Source organism: Paramisgurnus dabryanus, chromosome 9 (assembly GCF_030506205.2).
Source record: "Paramisgurnus dabryanus chromosome 9, PD_genome_1.1, whole genome shotgun sequence".
In the NCBI taxonomy this organism is placed as follows: domain Eukaryota; kingdom Metazoa; phylum Chordata; class Actinopteri; order Cypriniformes; family Cobitidae; genus Paramisgurnus; species Paramisgurnus dabryanus.
Window position 1 is genome coordinate 5,127,491 of NC_133345.1, and position 19,527 is coordinate 5,147,017.

Below are 19,527 nucleotides of genomic sequence, written 5' to 3' on the forward strand. Positions count from 1 at the left end.
CACTTTAAAATCTCTATCTAAAAAAGTCAAGTTTGCTAAAATGGCCCGTCCATCTCTCACCACCGTGCTCCCCTTCACCAAGATATGAGGGTTATTTAGTAAAATCGCCACTCCGTCGTTTTTGTTAAAATTTGACCCGCTCCATATGGAGGGTCCCGGCGTCCATTTCTCCTCCCACATCCTGTAACTAGATAAAAAAGGTAAGCCACATTCTTGTAATAAAAAGATATCAGACTTTTGAGATTTTAAAAATGATAAAACCATTTGTGCTTTTATCATAGACTTTACACTTCTTACATTAATAGTGGAAATTGTGAGTGCCATGATAAAATTAAGTAAAAAAGGCATGAGCTTAAAGGAAATTAAAACATATTATTTAAAAGACTACGCATTTCGTTGAGGTCATGAAATCTCTTGTGACACTTGCTCCTCTTTAATACTAATAGTTTTAGGTTCAGGAGGAGGAGTGCCTATCACCTTGGGATCCGCAGAGAAATTCTCTTGCGGCTCCTTTGGCGATGATGTTCTCAGCTGTATTTGCAGAAAAGATACCTCATTCGGGGATACTGAGGGCCACACTGATAAGATAAGAACAGATACTACACTTGATCTTAGCCAAAAGGCCGAGAAGCGATACCGGAATAGACGCAGCCAAAGGGGGAGCCGGCGAAGGCGCTGGCTTTTGGGGTGGAGGCTAGCGGGCATTTAACTCTATACGTTACAGAGGTAGAACGTTGAGCTAGCAGATCAGAAGTTCATGTTTTCTAAACCCATGCAGAAAACACACACAAACTGTTGGGAAAAAGCAGTCATCGCTTAACCAAACAGAAACATGAAGTAAAGCTTCAGTTAATTTGCTTGCAGCTTGCAGATCCAATACGTCGATCGTAAAGGTAATGCCGGTAGATCGCACATACCTTAACTGTGTATGCTGCTCCACGCCTCCACGAGCTTCGGGAAACAGAGCGCAAAATTGTCATTATGGTCTTGGATTAACTGTGAAACATGCTTTGCCTTTCTTCTCAAATGTGTTTTCATAAATCTTACGCTGTCCGCTGCAGCTCAGTCGTCTAACTTCTGAAATTTACCAGGATGCGCATTTTTTCCTTGATGCAGGAACTGATCCACGCTCATGAGAGAGAGAGAGAGAGAGAGAGAGAGAGAGAGAGAATTTAGAATTTTCAAAAAACCTTTATTACAAATTAAAACATTTTCATAACCTCAAATCAGAAAAAACAAAGGGGAAAAAAAAATATATATATATATATAGTAACGGAAATAACAAAAAATAAGCCAACATAGGAGCAAAGACCAAATCATCTTCAATAACCAGACACAGAGCTCCTCCATAATACCAAATCAATTCAAAAGAAAGAAGATCATTCATTGCTTTTAAGTATCTAAAACCAATAAGGATTCTAGATTTAACTTATTTTAAAAACTGCTAATATATCATGGCTTCCAGGTCTGTCAACGTTGCTGTGGTTTTTCGACAGCTGTAATATGAAGGGTAGAGTGAAAAAAAAATGTTTAAGTGTTTTGAACATCCCAATCTGTTCGTTTACTTAGTATTTTATTCATGTTTTCGAGTTAAAAAATAATTCTTAAATCAAGATACATTTACTTAATAAGCAAAGTGGCTTAGAATTTAAGTCTTGTTTACTGAAATAAATTCTAAAATGTAATAGGTTAAGGCTTAAAACAAGTAAAAATATCTGCCAGTGGGGTAAGAAAAATAAACCTAAATTGAGTTTATTATTGAATTAAGTTGAAACTAGAATTAAGTTTATTTTTCTTACCCCGCTGGCAGATATTTTTTACTTGTTTTAAATATAAACCTGTTGATTTTTATAATTTATTTCAATTATTACAAAGTATACGATCTGATTTTTTAATCGCGGTGTTTGTTTTATTCCTCGTTTCTTTTCCGTGCATTTGCTTTATTTATTTATTTTTGCTTGTTGCATTTAAATGCACGTTTGATTTGTTGCCACATTATTCTGTGTTAATGTATTTTTTAACATGTTTATAAACAAAAAGTGCGTTATTATAATTAATTATATGGCTGTGAATTCCCAGCAAACACAAAACGCTTTTATAACAATTTTCTATTACAATACATAATATCTTAAGCCACTTTGCTTACCAAGTAAATGTATCTCCATTTAAGAATTGTCAGATATTCACAAGAAAACAAGACAAAAACAGTAAGTAAGATATTCATTTACTTTTTTCTTTCAAACATGAATTTACAGACGGCTGGAAATTTTAAATAAAATAACTAGACATACCTATTCGGGTCTGCTCCCGTTTGCTGTGATGACGGGGACTTAGTCCAAAGCACATTTTGAGGAATACTTACACATTTTACTTCTTATTTCTTTGGAATTAATTATTATTTATTTTCAATTACAAAGTATGCGATCTGATTTTTTTTAATCGCGGTGTTTGTTTTATTCCTCGTTTCTTTTCCATGCATTTGCTTTATTTATTTATTTTCTGCTTGTTGCATTTAAATGCACGTTTGATTTGTTGCCACATTATTCTGTGTTAATGTATTTTTTAACATGTTTATCAACAAAAAGTGCGTTATTATAATTAATTATATAGCTGTGAAATATATACAAGAATTCCCAGCAAAAACAAAACGTTTTTATAACAATTTTCTATTACAATACATAATATCTTAAGCCACTTTGCTTACCAAGTAAATGTATCTCCATTTAAGAATTGTCAGATATTCACTAGAAAACAAGACAAAAACAGTAAGTAAGATATTCATTTACTTTTTTCTTTCAAACATGAATTTACAGACGGCTGGGAATTTTTAATAAAATAACTAGACATACCTATTCGGGTCTGCTCCCGTTTGCTGTGATGACGGGGGACTTAGTCCAAAGCACATTTTGAGGAATACTTACACATTTTACTTCTTATTTCTTTGAAATTAATTATTATTTATTTTCAATTACAAAGTATGCGATCTGATTTTTTTAATCGCGGTGTGTGTTTTATTCCTCGTTTCTTTAGCTCACACAACATTCTACCAAAAAACAGCAGATCATTTTCTACTAGATAACTCCATACACTATGGATTAAAAATGTCCCGACTGCGAACCTGATAAAACCCAGGTAAAAAGCAAATACAAATAAACCATTTTGATTTAGCAAAAGTTTACAAATAAATGCACTCCCTGCACACAACAAGCACGTCTAGTTACCATTCATTTTTTGCGTGATTTAAGTTTCGTCGCATACATTTTGGAAGGCACACGATAAAAACAAAATAAGGCTTTTAATGTATGCAGACTTCATTCTCCGTTGAGGGCTTATCAATCTTAATAAACGCTGTTAACTCTTCTCATTGAATGGTCTAAATCCAATGCTGGTAAAGAAATCAAATGTGCATTTCAACGCAACAAGCAAGCCGTAAAGCAATGGATGCAGGCAAACAAACGAGGAATAGCACATACACCACGATTAGATCATCGGGTCTCATAATTTGGAATTAATAAGAAATAATTATTCAGTCTAAAGAAATAAGAAGTAAAATGTCTAAGTATTTCTCCAAATGTGCAGACTCATTACAATAAACGGGAGCAGACACGAATAGTTATGTATGTCTCGTTATTTTATTTAAAATTGACAGCTGTCTAACATATGATATATTTTGATAAGACGAAATGCTAAAAAAATAATATAACACCAATCGACAATATATGTTATTGTTATTTTTACAAGTAAATTCATGTGTAGGAGAAAACAAAGCAGCTGTCAGTCCATACTATATTGAGTGGCCATCGTAGTGGTGCAACCTGAACGATGTTTTCCTTACTTCCGGTCAAAGGCGCCATTTTGTGAAATAGGCATATAGGTGACGCTGGAGCACGCGGCCATTGTCTCTGTTCAACAAAACAAGTGTATATATACACATACGCATATTTTTCCTCAATCAATCACCGAATACAAGGTGCAATTCGATGCCAACTGGCCCTTCTCTCTGGTTTCATGTTTGTAAGGAAAATTAAGGGGGAAATTACGATAGCATTTCAGCCAAACATTCATTCGTGCCACGCTGCTTTTCTTTGAACGAAAAAAAAAACCCTCTGCTCCCCCTACACAATTTCTTCTCCTGTTATTTTATGCTTAAAACAAGCAAATAAATCTGCCTACAGGGTAAGAAAAAATTCGTTAACTTTTCCCATAAACACTTAATTCAAGAAAAATTGTCCCACCCCACTGGCCATTTTTTATCCACAATACACATTCGATGTCTGCACGCACCATTGTCTTTGTTCAACGCAAACAATTCTGTTGCGTTTTTCTTTGAACGAAGTGCTCCGCCTAGATAATTTGACCCATATTCACATGGGTTTGTTTCTCGTTTTTTCTTTGAGAACAATCTATATAGCGCTTTCCACAATCGTTTTGGTGTTAGCTTTACGTAAAATAGAAACACAGAAAAGTACTGAGCGATGGAGAAACCACGAAGCGGAACATATTATGACCACGGATTGGCAAACAAACTGGCAACCACGCACAAAAGAAGCAAACTCTGGTTTTAAACTCACCTTATTTGTCCCCGGAAAGCGCCAGAGTCGATGCACGGAGTGGACGGAGCAAGCCTCGCTTCCATAGCCGAAGGTCAAAAATCCATTCAAACGTGTAGTCCCCGGTGTCCACTCGATTTTACCCAAAAAGCCGAGGAGCGATACCGCAATGGCATCCGGAGAAGGCGCTGGCTGTCGGGATGGAGGTTAGCGGGTCAGAGATCCGGCACTGAAGGTCTGCGTTCATTACTCACCGTGTGCATTTCACTCTATACTTGTAAAAAAACCATACAAATACATACAGAAACAGTTATCACTCATACAAAAAGAAACACGAAGGTAAAGCTTCAGTTAATTTGCTCGCTGAATGCTTTTTGCATGCACATACAAAACTGAACAAAACTGATATACTGAACAAAATAGGCCCCAAAATTGAGGAACACCAGTTGTTTAGTTAAACTGATTGAATAGCACTTTGCTTTCTATTTGTTAAATATGAAATGAGACAATAAATTACAAATTACATTTCAATGCCTGCAGCGTGTTCATGTCCACACCACAAATAAAACCGTGTGACCCTTTTTTTTGGTTTAAAGATTGAAAGTTTCGAACCTACGCAACACTCTAAAGACAAATGCTCCTAAATAGTACCAAATAAGGGTTCTTCAGCTTGTAACCATAGCAGAACCCGTTTTTTTGGTACTATATAGAACCTTTTTATACGGTTCTATAAAGAATCTTGCCTTGAAAAATGCTCACCTCAGTGGTGCTATAAAGAACGATTAATTTATCAGCTGTCAGGAGTGACATTTTTGTTATTTATCCACTTTCTAATGTATAGCACTTGATAAGGATTAACAGTTTAAAAACAGAAATGCAAGACATCAGAAAATACATTTATTTTTTACTTTCATAACATGAGAGGTGTCATACAATAACAAATATGTGCTTTAAAATCACATTCCTAAGTTAAAAATATACATAAAAATAGATATATGGATCATTACACAAATCACTACTCAAAGGAAATATGTTAAATAACTGCTTCAATATTAATTAACAATAACGTTTGGCCAAGGCAGTCCTTGTAAATAGACATATAAATAGACAAATAAAATCATGACATATATGCCATAGAGCCTGAGATAGAGAAAAATAATAAGGAATTCTGCTTTTACTACCATCTCAGAAATATTGCCAGAATTGGAGGTTTTGTCTCAAGACAGGACTTAGAGAAACTTGTTCATGCTTTCATCACCAGCAGGGCCGATTATTGCAATGGACAATGGATTAAAAAAGTACTGTTACTTGTTTAAAAACCACTTCATGGCTACAGGCCGAAATACATGACAGATATGCTAATCGAATATGAAACCGATTACTCGGAGCAATAGGATCAGGTCATTTAGAAAAAACAGGGGTTCACTCAAAACAAGGTGCATCAGCATTTAGTTATTATCAGCTTTCAGAAGAGATCAGATGTGCTTCAACAGTAGACACTTTTAAATCTAGATTAAAAACACATCAGTTTAACTTTGCATTTACTGAATGATTTAAAACAGTACGAATAAAACAGTACAAAAGAATAAAACAGTATGAACCTTACCTGTTATAAAGGGAATGAAGCTTACGGTATGGTGCTTACCTGCAGAAATAAATAAAGTACAATAAGAACACACAGAACTTCAATTTTCAAAATTATTTTAACAATAAATGATGATTATTTTACTGGTTTACCTGTTTGCGATTACCACAGAATCCCGTCACCTGGCTGCGGTCTTCATTTGGTGAACGGTTCTTCACTCATAATTGACCTATACAAGAAATAGAGAAGAATAATAAGCAATTCTGCTTTTACATGTAGATGTGTGCCCCAAGAACACAGACACACCGGCTCCAAAAAGTTTAAAAAGTACACATTTCTGTTATTTTAATGTGGCAAATGTGTCAGCTTTAAAAGAAGCATACATTACCTTTTAAAGAGGATGCGCACTGCGTGAAATACCTTTACTCCCAGCATAAGCAAGCAATTTTCAAAATGCTTTTAAAAGTAATGGTGATTATCTTACTTGTTTAACTGTTTGTGATTACCATGGAATCATGTCACCATCATTTTTAAGCTTGTAAAGCAAATAATGAAACATTGACTTAGTAGGAAAAAATATTTTGGAAGTATCGTGATAAATGATGAAGAAAATATTTTGCAAAGTGATGGTTAGCACACGGTTGATGGTACCTAATAAATTCCATCATATTTTTTTTATTCCTACTATGGAAGTCAATGGTGACTATCTGCTGTGGGTTTACCATCATTCCTCAAAATACCTTCTTTTGTGTTACTCAGAAAAAAACTAATCCTCGTGTTGTTGTAAGCCTGTATGCATGAGTAAATGATGACAGAATTATCATCATGAATTGAAATATCCCTTTAAACTGTATTTCCCCCCCTTAAACCTAAACTTATTTTCTTACGGCAAGTCATTTAGGTAATCAAGAAAATACTTTACCCGTTGTCTTTGTGAGTTAAACAAATACAGCTACGCTTCCAGGTCTGTCGACGTTGCTGTGGTTTTTCGACAGCTGTATTATGAAGGGTAGCGAATGAATGAATACATTGCAAAAAATCATTTCTTACTTGTTATTTCGAACTGTTTTCACTGTACAAATATCTAGAAAGTCTTAAAATAAGATGCATTTTTTGATGAGCAAAATGCCCTAAGAAAATAAGCCTAGCCTTTAGGGAGAAAAAAACTCAAAATTTAAGCGAATTTGGGCTTAAAACAAGCAAATAAATCTGCCAAAGGGGTAAGAAACAAATCTAGATATAAACACTTAATTCAAGAAAAATTGTCGTAGCCCATTGGCAGATTTGTTGGCTTGTTTAATGTACATGCATGTACAATATTTCAATTTGTCTTGTATTTATTAGCATTTTGTATTGCCCAACGCTGTCTATGTTGTTTAACTGTTGTCATTTTCTTATAAAAGCCTTTATAATTTATTAGTTTGGATGATTGCCATTCCCGAGAACCTCTTATATTGGAAATAAAAGAATCATCTAAGCATTATTTTGTTGACTGTCTCTTAGACATGTAGCCGTTTGATTGTGGTTCTATTTAATGGCTAGTCTATTCTTTTGGAATGGTCAAACGTCTATTAGATTTTCACTGACAGCCCAAATTAAGCCTTGTTTTAGCCTAGACACATATTCGCTGTCTATTAGAAATTATGTAGTCGTTGAATAGCCGCTTTTTTGATGACTAATGTATTCTTGGGCCGTGGTTAGACGTCTCTTGGATTTTACGTAAAACGACAAAAGAATCTATTTTTAACACATAGGTCAGGGGAGAGCGCGAACGCAGTCCCCCACTATCAGAAATTTTGCAGTCGAGATTCCCACATTTGGGGAATTCGCAAAGGGTCAGCACAACCGGAGTGCAATGGCGTGATTTTTTTTCCCAAACCAGTTCAGATAGGAGTTTTACTTAAACATGAGCTCAGGGGCAGAAAGAAATTTGATTGGTTCACAAAAATGACCAATGAAAGTCCTCAACCGGAGCCTTCAAGGCAGCTTCTGCAGTGAAGCAGTTCGAGCTCACCGTTGGTCAGGTGAGTAGCGCAGATGGTTAGATAGGAATGTGACTGTTTTGAATTCAGCTCGAAATGTTTCGAGCGTTTAAGTTACGTGTTACCACGTTTTCACGTGTCCGTGGCACGACTTTCTTTTTCGTGCCAGTTTCACGTAATGTTTACTCAATTGTTTTTCCTATTTTCTTACCATTGTCGTTTGGGATTGGGGTTAGAACAACTTTCTTTTACGTAAAATGACATCCTAACCCAAACCCAACTCTAACCCCAACATCAAGTGAAAGCAGTTTAAATTGCTGACAAATAAATGTATAAACCACTGCCATTCTAACCCAAACCCAACTTCATCCTCACGCGAAAACAGTTTAAAAATGAAAAAAACCCACAAATCTAACCCCAATCCCAAACGACAATGGTTTGAAAAAAGGAAAAAAAATTGAGTAACCATTACGTGAAACTGGCACGAAAAAGAAAGTCGTGCCACGGACACGTGAAAACGTGGTTACACGTAACTTAAACGCTCGAAACATTTCGAGCTGAATTCCAAACCAGTCACATTCCTATCTAACCATCTGCGCTACTCACCTGACCAACGGTGAGCTCGAACTGCTTCACTGCAGAAGCTGCCTTGAAGGCTCCGGTTGAGGACTTTCATTGGTCATTTTTGTGAACCAATCAAATTTCTTTCTGCCCCTGAGCTCATGTTTAAGTAAAACTCCTATCTGAACTGGTTTGGGAAAAAAAATCACGCGAGTGCAATGGCTGAGCCTCGCCCTGGGTGAACCACCTTCATGATCATGGTGTCTCCCCTGCCAGGTAAGTATGAGCGACACCCTTTGAGTAGGGATGGCTGACGCGAAACAGTCGTTCCGAAGCTTTGCGAGATCCCGAAGCGCAGATGTGTCGAAACACTGATCCGAAGCGTGATTCAAAACACCCATGTCACGTGACTATGACCAAACGAAGCCTCGAAGTGTTTCATTAAATGTTTCATCAGGTGTGTTCTGCCGAATCAGCGTTTGATTGGCACGGTCGGGAACAGACAACACAATCGCACATCTGTATAAAAGTGAAATAAACGCATATTGACCTTGTGGGTTTTTGTGAGAGGAGTTTTTCAAAGGCTGGAGAAATTATCTGTAAAAAAGAAGTAGGCTAAGTCCTTCCACACACAGCAGATGTGACATGGTGGCTTAATATATTTTATTAATTTTTTATTGTTTATGTGGTATTTATCTCTATTCTATTTATTTATTAAATAGACCAGCTTATAGTTATTGACAAAGATGAGCCTAAAAGCTCATGTAGTTGTCAAACAGATGTTAAAACAACAACAAAAAATATGTAACTTAATTGTGACGACGGTAATAACAATGCGTTTCCCGGGGTTCGATCCAAAGGGCTTTTGCATGAGAGTCTAGGACACTATCCACTCTCCTACCTGATCACTTATATCAATTACACAACATGTGGGATACAATTTGTCAGTGCTCGTCTAAAACCTTGTCAAGGCTGCTCTATGGCAATACGTGCAAATGACCACTAGGTGTCACTGTGGAGGCGGTTTCGATCCATGTTTCGAAGCCTCGACACAATTGATTCAACTGTTTCAGTGTTTCACGAAGCCTCGCTCTGCCCATCACTACCTTTGAGGCCAGACGGCCGCATCTTCCTGTGACCGATCACATCAACGGCGCCCCCGAAGGCCGTCCGACTAACATTTCATTACTGTGTGTGACCAGGTGGAAAGCGCACGAAGCCACGTCTGAGACCAAACATTCTTCGAGATCTACCCTATTTTTATTCCGTTTCCAGCCCGGTTGAACCGTGTAGAGTGAAATATGTGAAACAATTTAAATCAAATGGATTTAAATTGCGCATTCAAATATATGGTTTCGTTATTACAAAGTAACTTTACGTGGAATAGAAACAAAGAAATGTACAGAGCAATCAAGAAACAACGAAAGCATAGCAATTTTAGAACGTGGATAAATAAAAACACAGGGCTCAATGACTTACCCGTTGTCGTTGTGAGTTAAACAAGTACAGCTATGCTTCCAGGTCTGTCGACGTTGCTGTGGATTTTCGACAGCTGTAGTTGCTGTGGATTTTCGACAGCTGTAGTATGAAGGGTAGTGAAAAAAGTTTTCAGGTGTTTTTAACATTCCAATCGGCCTCTTTCGCTTTTGTTGCACCTTCAGCTGTGTCGAGGATGTTTAATTCGTCCTCGGATCACCACCACAAACTTGTAAAGAAAATAATTAAATACATTACAAAAACATTTCTTTATCAGCGTGTTCATTTCCACGCAAGCTTTTCGTTAAACCAATAAAGCCAACGAAAACACAGCAATTTTAAAACACACGTATTAGAAAAAACACCGTCATTCACGCACAAAAGAAGCAAATTATTTTTTTGTATTTGACTTATTTGTCCCCGAGAAGGGGAGCGCACCATTCATGGAAACACTGCAATACCATGTTGATGCATGGAGTGGAAGGAGCAAGCTCCGCTTCCATTTCCGAAGGTCAAAAATCCATTTAACATATAGTCTCCGGATAGGAGACGTATCAGACATTAAACTGATAAGAACAGATACTACACTTGATCTTAGCCAAAAGGCCGAGAAGCGATACCGGAATAGACGCAGCCAAAGGGGGAGCCGGCGAAGGCGCTGGCTTTTGGGGTGGAGGCTAGCGGGCATTTAACTCTATACTTTACAGAGGTAGAACGTTGAGCTAGCAGATCAGAAGTTCATGTTTTCTAAACCCATGCAGAAAACACACACAAACTGTTGGGAAAAAGCAGTCATCGCTTAACCAAACAGAAACATGAAGTAAAGCTTCAGTTAATTTGCTTGCAGCTTGCAGATCCAATACGTCGATCGTAAAGGTAATGCCGGTAGATCGCACATACCTTAACTGTGTATGCTGCTCCACGCCTCCACGAGCTTCGGGAAACAGAGCGCAAAATTGTCATTATGGTCTTGGATTAACTGTGAAACATGCTTTGCCTTTCTTCTCAAATGTGTTTTCATAAATCTTACGCTGTCCGCTGCAGCTCAGTCGTCTAACTTCTGAAATTTACCAGGATGCGCATTTTTTCCTTGATGCAGGAACTGATCCACGCTCATGAGAGAGAGAGAGAGAGAGAGAGAGAGAGAGAGAGAGAGAATTTAGAATTTTCAAAAAACCTTTATTACAAATTAAAACATTTTCATAACCTCAAATCAGAAAAAACAAAGGGGAAAAAAAAATATATATATATATATAGTAACGGAAATAACAAAAAATAAGCCAACATAGGAGCAAAGACCAAATCATCTTCAATAACCAGACACAGAGCTCCTCCATAATACCAAATCAATTCAAAAGAAAGAAGATCATTCATTGCTTTTAAGTATCTAAAACCAATAAGGATTCTAGATTTAACTTATTTTAAAAACTGCTAATATATCATGGCTTCCAGGTCTGTCAACGTTGCTGTGGTTTTTCGACAGCTGTAATATGAAGGGTAGAGTGAAAAAAAAAATGTTTAAGTGTTTTGAACATCCCAATCTGTTCGTTTACTTAGTATTTTATTCATGTTTTCGAGTTAAAAAATAATTCTTAAATCAAGATACATTTACTTAATAAGCAAAGTGGCTTAGAATTTAAGTCTTGTTTACTGAAATAAATTCTAAAATGTAATAGGTTAAGGCTTAAAACAAGTAAAAATATCTGCCAGTGGGGTAAGAAAAATAAACCTAAATTGAGTTTATTATTGAATTAAGTTGAAACTAGAATTAAGTTTATTTTTCTTACCCCGCTGGCAGATATTTTTTACTTGTTTTAAATATAAACCTGTTGATTTTTATAATTTATTTCAATTATTACAAAGTATACGATCTGATTTTTTAATCGCGGTGTTTGTTTTATTCCTCGTTTCTTTTCCGTGCATTTGCTTTATTTATTTATTTTTGCTTGTTGCATTTAAATGCACGTTTGATTTGTTGCCACATTATTCTGTGTTAATGTATTTTTTAACATGTTTATAAACAAAAAGTGCGTTATTATAATTAATTATATGGCTGTGAATTCCCAGCAAACACAAAACGCTTTTATAACAATTTTCTATTACAATACATAATATCTTAAGCCACTTTGCTTACCAAGTAAATGTATCTCCATTTAAGAATTGTCAGATATTCACAAGAAAACAAGACAAAAACAGTAAGTAAGATATTCATTTACTTTTTTCTTTCAAACATGAATTTACAGACGGCTGGAAATTTTAAATAAAATAACTAGACATACCTATTCGGGTCTGCTCCCGTTTGCTGTGATGACGGGGACTTAGTCCAAAGCACATTTTGAGGAATACTTACACATTTTACTTCTTATTTCTTTGGAATTAATTATTATTTATTTTCAATTACAAAGTATGCGATCTGATTTTTTTTAATCGCGGTGTTTGTTTTATTCCTCGTTTCTTTTCCATGCATTTGCTTTATTTATTTATTTTCTGCTTGTTGCATTTAAATGCACGTTTGATTTGTTGCCACATTATTCTGTGTTAATGTATTTTTTAACATGTTTATCAACAAAAAGTGCGTTATTATAATTAATTATATAGCTGTGAAATATATACAAGAATTCCCAGCAAAAACAAAACGTTTTTATAACAATTTTCTATTACAATACATAATATCTTAAGCCACTTTGCTTACCAAGTAAATGTATCTCCATTTAAGAATTGTCAGATATTCACTAGAAAACAAGACAAAAACAGTAAGTAAGATATTCATTTACTTTTTTCTTTCAAACATGAATTTACAGACGGCTGGGAATTTTTAATAAAATAACTAGACATACCTATTCGGGTCTGCTCCCGTTTGCTGTGATGACGGGGGACTTAGTCCAAAGCACATTTTGAGGAATACTTACACATTTTACTTCTTATTTCTTTGAAATTAATTATTATTTATTTTCAATTACAAAGTATGCGATCTGATTTTTTTAATCGCGGTGTGTGTTTTATTCCTCGTTTCTTTAGCTCACACAACATTCTACCAAAAAACAGCAGATCATTTTCTACTAGATAACTCCATACACTATGGATTAAAAATGTCCCGACTGCGAACCTGATAAAACCCAGGTAAAAAGCAAATACAAATAAACCATTTTGATTTAGCAAAAGTTTACAAATAAATGCACTCCCTGCACACAACAAGCACGTCTAGTTACCATTCATTTTTTGCGTGATTTAAGTTTCGTCGCATACATTTTGGAAGGCACACGATAAAAACAAAATAAGGCTTTTAATGTATGCAGACTTCATTCTCCGTTGAGGGCTTATCAATCATAATAAACGCTGTTAACTCTTCTCATTGAATGGTCTAAATCCAATGCTGGTAAAGAAATCAAATGTGCATTTCAACGCAACAAGCAAGCCGTAAAGCAATGGATGCAGGCAAACAAACGAGGAATAGCACATACACCACGATTAGATCATCGGGTCTCATACTTTGGAATTAATAAGAAATAATTATTCAGTCTAAAGAAATAAGAAGTAAAATGTCTAAGTATTTCTCCAAATGTGCAGACTCATTACAATAAACGGGAGCAGACACGAATAGTTATGTATGTCTCGTTATTTTATTTAAAATTGACAGCTGTCTAACATATGATATATTTTGATAAGACGAAATGCTAAAAAAATAATATAACACCAATCGACAATATATGTTATTGTTATTTTTACAAGTAAATTCATGTGTAGGAGAAAACAAAGCAGCTGTCAGTCCATACTATATTGAGTGGCCATCGTAGTGGTGCAACCTGAACGATGTTTTCCTTACTTCCGGTCAAAGGCGCCATTTTGTGAAATAGGCATATAGGTGACGCTGGAGCACGCGGCCATTGTCTCTGTTCAACAAAACAAGTGTATATATACACATACGCATATTTTTCCTCAATCAATCACCGAATACAAGGTGCAATTCGATGCCAACTGGCCCTTCTCTCTGGTTTCATGTTTGTAAGGAAAATTAAGGGGGAAATTACGATAGCATTTCAGCCAAACATTCATTCGTGCCACGCTGCTTTTCTTTGAACGAAAAAAAAAACCCTCTGCTTCCCCTACACAATTTCTTCTCCTGTTATTTTATGCTTAAAACAAGCAAATAAATCTGCCTACAGGGTAAGAAAAAATTCGTTAACTTTTCCCATAAACACTTAATTCAAGAAAAATTGTCCCACCCCACTGGCCATTTTTTATCCACAATACACATTCGATGTCTGCACGCACCATTGTCTTTGTTCAACGCAAACAATTCTGTTGCGTTTTTCTTTGAACGAAGTGCTCCGCCTAGATAATTTGACCCATATTCACATGGGTTTGTTTCTCGTTTTTTCTTTGAGAACAATCTATATAGCGTTTTCCACAATCGTTTTGGTGTTAGCTTTACGTAAAATAGAAACACAGAAAAGTACTGAGCGATGGAGAAACCACGAAGCAGAACATATTATGACCACGGATTGGCAAACAAACTGGCAACCACGCACAAAAGAAGCAAACTCTGGTTTTAAACTCACCTTATTTGTCCCCGGAAAGCGCCAGAGTCGATGCACGGAGTGGACGGAGCAAGCCTCGCTTCCATAGCCGAAGGTCAAAAATCCATTCAAACGTGTAGTCCCCGGTGTCCACTCGATTTTACCCAAAAAGCCGAGGAGCGATACCGCAATGGCATCCGGAGAAGGCGCTGGCTGTCGGGATGGAGGTTAGCGGGTCAGAGATCCGGCACTGAAGGTCTGCGTTCATTACTCACCGTGTGCATTTCACTCTATACTTGTAAAAAAACCATACAAATACATACAGAAACAGTTATCACTCATACAAAAAGAAACACGAAGGTAAAGCTTCAGTTAATTTGCTCGCTGAATGCTTTTTGCATGCACATACAAAACTGAACAAAACTGATATACTGAACAAAATAGGCCCCAAAATTGAGGAACACCAGTTGTTTAGTTAAACTGATTGAATAGCACTTTGCTTTCTATTTGTTAAATATGAAATGAGACAATAAATTACAAATTACATTTCAATGCCTGCAGCGTGTTCATGTCCACACCACAAATAAAACCGTGTGACCCTTTTTTTTGGTTTAAAGATTGAAAGTTTCGAACCTACGCAACACTCTAAAGACAAATGCTCCTAAATAGTACCAAATAAGGGTTCTTCAGCTTGTAACCATAGCAGAACCCGTTTTTTTGGTACTATATAGAACCTTTTTATACGGTTCTATAAAGAATCTTGCCTTGAAAAATGCTCACCTCAGTGGTGCTATAAAGAACGATTAATTTATCAGCTGTCAGGAGTGACATTTTTGTTATTTATCCACTTTCTAATGTATAGCACTTGATAAGGATTAACAGTTTAAAAACAGAAATGCAAGACATCAGAAAATACATTTATTTTTTACTTTCATAACATGAGAGGTGTCATACAATAACAAATATGTGCTTTAAAATCACATTCCTAAGTTAAAAATATACATAAAAATAGATATATGGATCATTACACAAATCACTACTCAAAGGAAATATGTTAAATAACTGCTTCAATATTAATTAACAATAACGTTTGGCCAAGGCAGTCCTTGTAAATAGACATATAAATAGACAAATAAAATCATGACATATATGCCATAGAGCCTGAGATAGAGAAAAATAATAAGGAATTCTGCTTTTACTACCATCTCAGAAATATTGCCAGAATTGGAGGTTTTGTCTCAAGACAGGACTTAGAGAAACTTGTTCATGCTTTCATCACCAGCAGGGCCGATTATTGCAATGGACAATGGATTAAAAAAGTACTGTTACTTGTTTAAAAACCACTTCATGGCTACAGGCCGAAATACATGACAGATATGCTAATCGAATATGAAACCGATTACTCGGAGCAATAGGATCAGGTCATTTAGAAAAAACAGGGGTTCACTCAAAACAAGGTGCATCAGCATTTAGTTATTATCAGCTTTCAGAAGAGATCAGATGTGCTTCAACAGTAGACACTTTTAAATCTAGATTAAAAACACATCAGTTTAACATCAGTTTAACTTTGCATTTACTGAATGATTTAAAACAGTACGAATAAAACAGTACAAAAGAATAAAACAGTATGAACCTTACCTGTTATAAAGGGAATGAGGCTTACGGTATGGTGCTTACCTGCAGAAATAAATAAAGTACAATAAGAACACACAGAACTTCAATTTTCAAAATTATTTTAACAATAAATGATGATTATTTTACTGGTTTACCTGTTTGCGATTACCACAGAATCCCGTCACCTGGCTGCGGTCTTCATTTGGTGAACGGTTCTTCACTCATAATTGACCTATACAAGAAATAGAGAAGAATAATAAGCAATTCTGCTTTTACATGTAGATGTGTGCCCCAAGAACACAGACACACCGGCTCCAAAAAGTTTAAAAAGTACACATTTCTGTTATTTTAATGTGGCAAATGTGTCAGCTTTAAAAGAAGCATACATTACCTTTTAAAGAGGATGCGCACTGCGTGAAATACCTTTACTCCCAGCATAAGCAAGCAATTTTCAAAATGCTTTTAAAAGTAATGGTGATTATCTTACTTGTTTAACTGTTTGTGATTACCATGGAATCATGTCACCATCATTTTTAAGCTTGTAAAGCAAATAATGAAACATTGACTTAGTAGGAAAAAATATTTTGGAAGTATCGTGATAAATGATGAAGAAAATATTTTGCAAAGTGATGGTTAGCACACGGTTGATGGTACCTAATAAATTCCATCATATTTTTTTTATTCCTACTATGGAAGTCAATGGTGACTATCTGCTGTGGGTTTACCATCATTCCTCAAAATACCTTCTTTTGTGTTACTCAGAAAAAAACTAATCCTCGTGTTGTTGTAAGCCTGTATGCATGAGTAAATGATGACAGAATTATCATCATGAATTGAAATATCCCTTTAAACTGTATTTCCCCCCCTTAAACCTAAACTTATTTTCTTACGGCAAGTCATTTAGGTAATCAAGAAAATACTTTACCCGTTGTCTTTGTGAGTTAAACAAATACAGCTACGCTTCCAGGTCTGTCGACGTTGCTGTGGTTTTTCGACAGCTGTATTATGAAGGGTAGCGAATGAATGAATACATTGCAAAAAATCATTTCTTACTTGTTATTTCGAACTGTTTTCACTGTACAAATATCTAGAAAGTCTTAAAATAAGATGCATTTTTTGATGAGCAAAATGCCCTAAGAAAATAAGCCTAGCCTTTAGGGAGAAAAAAACTCAAAATTTAAGCGAATTTGGGCTTAAAACAAGCAAATAAATCTGCCAAAGGGGTAAGAAACAAATCTAGATATAAACACTTAATTCAAGAAAAATTGTCGTAGCCCATTGGCAGATTTGTTGGCTTGTTTAATGTACATGCATGTACAATATTTCAATTTGTCTTGTATTTATTAGCATTTTGTATTGCCCAACGCTGTCTATGTTGTTTAACTGTTGTCATTTTCTTATAAAAGCCTTTATAATTTATTAGTTTGGATGATTGCCATTCCCGAGAACCTCTTATATTGGAAATAAAAGAATCATCTAAGCATTATTTTGTTGACTGTCTCTTAGACATGTAGCCGTTTGATTGTGGTTCTATTTAATGGCTAGTCTATTCTTTTGGAATGGTCAAACGTCTATTAGATTTTCACTGACAGCCCAAATTAAGCCTTGTTTTAGCCTAGACACATATTCGCTGTCTATTAGAAATTATGTAGTCGTTGAATAGCCGCTTTTTTGATGACTAATGTATTCTTGGGCCGTGGTTAGACGTCTCTTGGATTTTACGTAAAACGACAAAAGAATCTATTTTTAACACATAGGTCAGGGGAGAGCGCGAACGCAGTCCCCCACTATCAGAAATTTTGCAGTCGAGATTCCCACATTTGGGGAATTCGCAAAGGGTCAGCACAACCGGAGTGCAATGGCTGAGCCTCGCCCTGGGTGAACCACCTTCATGATCATGGTGTCTCCCCTGCCAGGTAAGTATGAGCGACACCCTTTGAGGCCAGACGGCCGCATCTTCCTGTGACCGATCACATCAACGGCGCCCCCGAAGGCCGTCCGACTAACATTTCATTACTGTGTGTGACCAGGTGGAAAGCGCACGAAGCCACGTCTGAGACCAAACATTCTTCGAGATCTACCCTATTTTTATTCCGTTTCCAGCCCGGTTGAACCGTGTAGAGTGAAATATGTGAAACAATTTAAATCAAATGGATTTAAATTGCGCATTCAAATATATGGTTTCGTTATTACAAAGTAACTTTACGTGGAATAGAAACAAAGAAATGTACAGAGCAATCAAGAAACAACGAAAGCATAGCAATTTTAGAACGTGGATAAATAAAAACACAGGGCTCAATGACTTACCCGTTGTCGTTGTGAGTTAAACAAGTACAGCTATGCTTCCAGGTCTGTCGACGTTGCTGTGGATTTTCGACAGCTGTAGTTGCTGTGGATTTTCGACAGCTGTAGTATGAAGGGTAGTGAAAAAAGTTTTCAGGTGTTTTTAACATTCCAATCGGCCTCTTTCGCTTTTGTTGCACCTTCAGCTGTGTCGAGGATGTTTAATTCGTCCTCGGATCACCACCACAAACTTGTAAAGAAAATAATTAAATACATTACAAAAACATTTCTTTATCAGCGTGTTCATTTCCACGCAAGCTTTTCGTTAAACCAATAAAGCCAACGAAAACACAGCAATTTTAAAACACACGTATTAGAAAAAACACCGTCATTCACGCACAAAAGAAGCAAATTCTTTTTTTGTATTTGACTTATTTGTCCCCGAGAAGGGGAGCGCACCATTCATGGAAACACTGCAATACCATGTTGATGCATGGAGTGGAAGGAGCAAGCTCCGCTTCCATTTCCGAAGGTCAAAAATCCATTTAACATATAGTCTCCGGATAGGAGACGTATCAGACATTAAACTGATAAGAACAGATACTACACTTGATCTTAGCCAAAAGGCCGAGAAGCGATACCGGAATAGACGCAGCCAAAGGGGGAGCCGGCGAAGGCGCTGGCTTTTGGGGTGGAGGCTAGCGGGCATTTAACTCTATACGTTACAGAGGTAGAACGTTGAGCTAGCAGATCAGAAGTTCATGTTTTCTAAACCCATGCAGAAAACACACACAAACTGTTGGGAAAAAGCAGTCATCGCTTAACCAAACAGAAACATGAAGTAAAGCTTCAGTTAATTTGCTTGCAGCTTGCAGATCCAATACGTCGATCGTAAAGGTAATGCCGGTAGATCGCACATACCTTAACTGTGTATGCTGCTCCACGCCTCCACGAGCTTC

The 19,527-nt window shown here is 36.3% G+C and overlaps 4 non-coding genes and 1 pseudogene across 4 annotated transcripts; all 5 read right to left on the bottom strand.

Moving 5' to 3' along the window:
* Positions 1-448: 448 nt before the first annotated feature.
* On the bottom strand, positions 449-635 carry LOC135727045 (U2 spliceosomal RNA). The gene has a single exon (XR_010525126.1). It is a non-coding gene; the product is annotated as a U2 spliceosomal RNA (small nuclear RNA).
* A 7,256-nt stretch (positions 636-7,891) lies between these two features.
* On the bottom strand, positions 7,892-8,025 carry LOC135726992 (U1 spliceosomal RNA; annotated as a pseudogene).
* A 2,556-nt stretch (positions 8,026-10,581) lies between these two features.
* Positions 10,582-10,772, bottom strand: LOC135727004 (U2 spliceosomal RNA). The gene has a single exon (XR_010525088.1). It is a non-coding gene; the product is annotated as a U2 spliceosomal RNA (small nuclear RNA).
* Positions 10,773-18,044: 7,272 nt separating this feature from the next.
* LOC135726967 (U1 spliceosomal RNA) lies at positions 18,045-18,209 on the bottom strand. The gene has a single exon (XR_010525056.1). It is a non-coding gene; the product is annotated as a U1 spliceosomal RNA (small nuclear RNA).
* Positions 18,210-19,016: 807 nt separating this feature from the next.
* LOC135727005 (U2 spliceosomal RNA) lies at positions 19,017-19,207 on the bottom strand. The gene has a single exon (XR_010525089.1). It is a non-coding gene; the product is annotated as a U2 spliceosomal RNA (small nuclear RNA).
* Between the last annotated feature and the right edge of the window lie 320 nt (positions 19,208-19,527).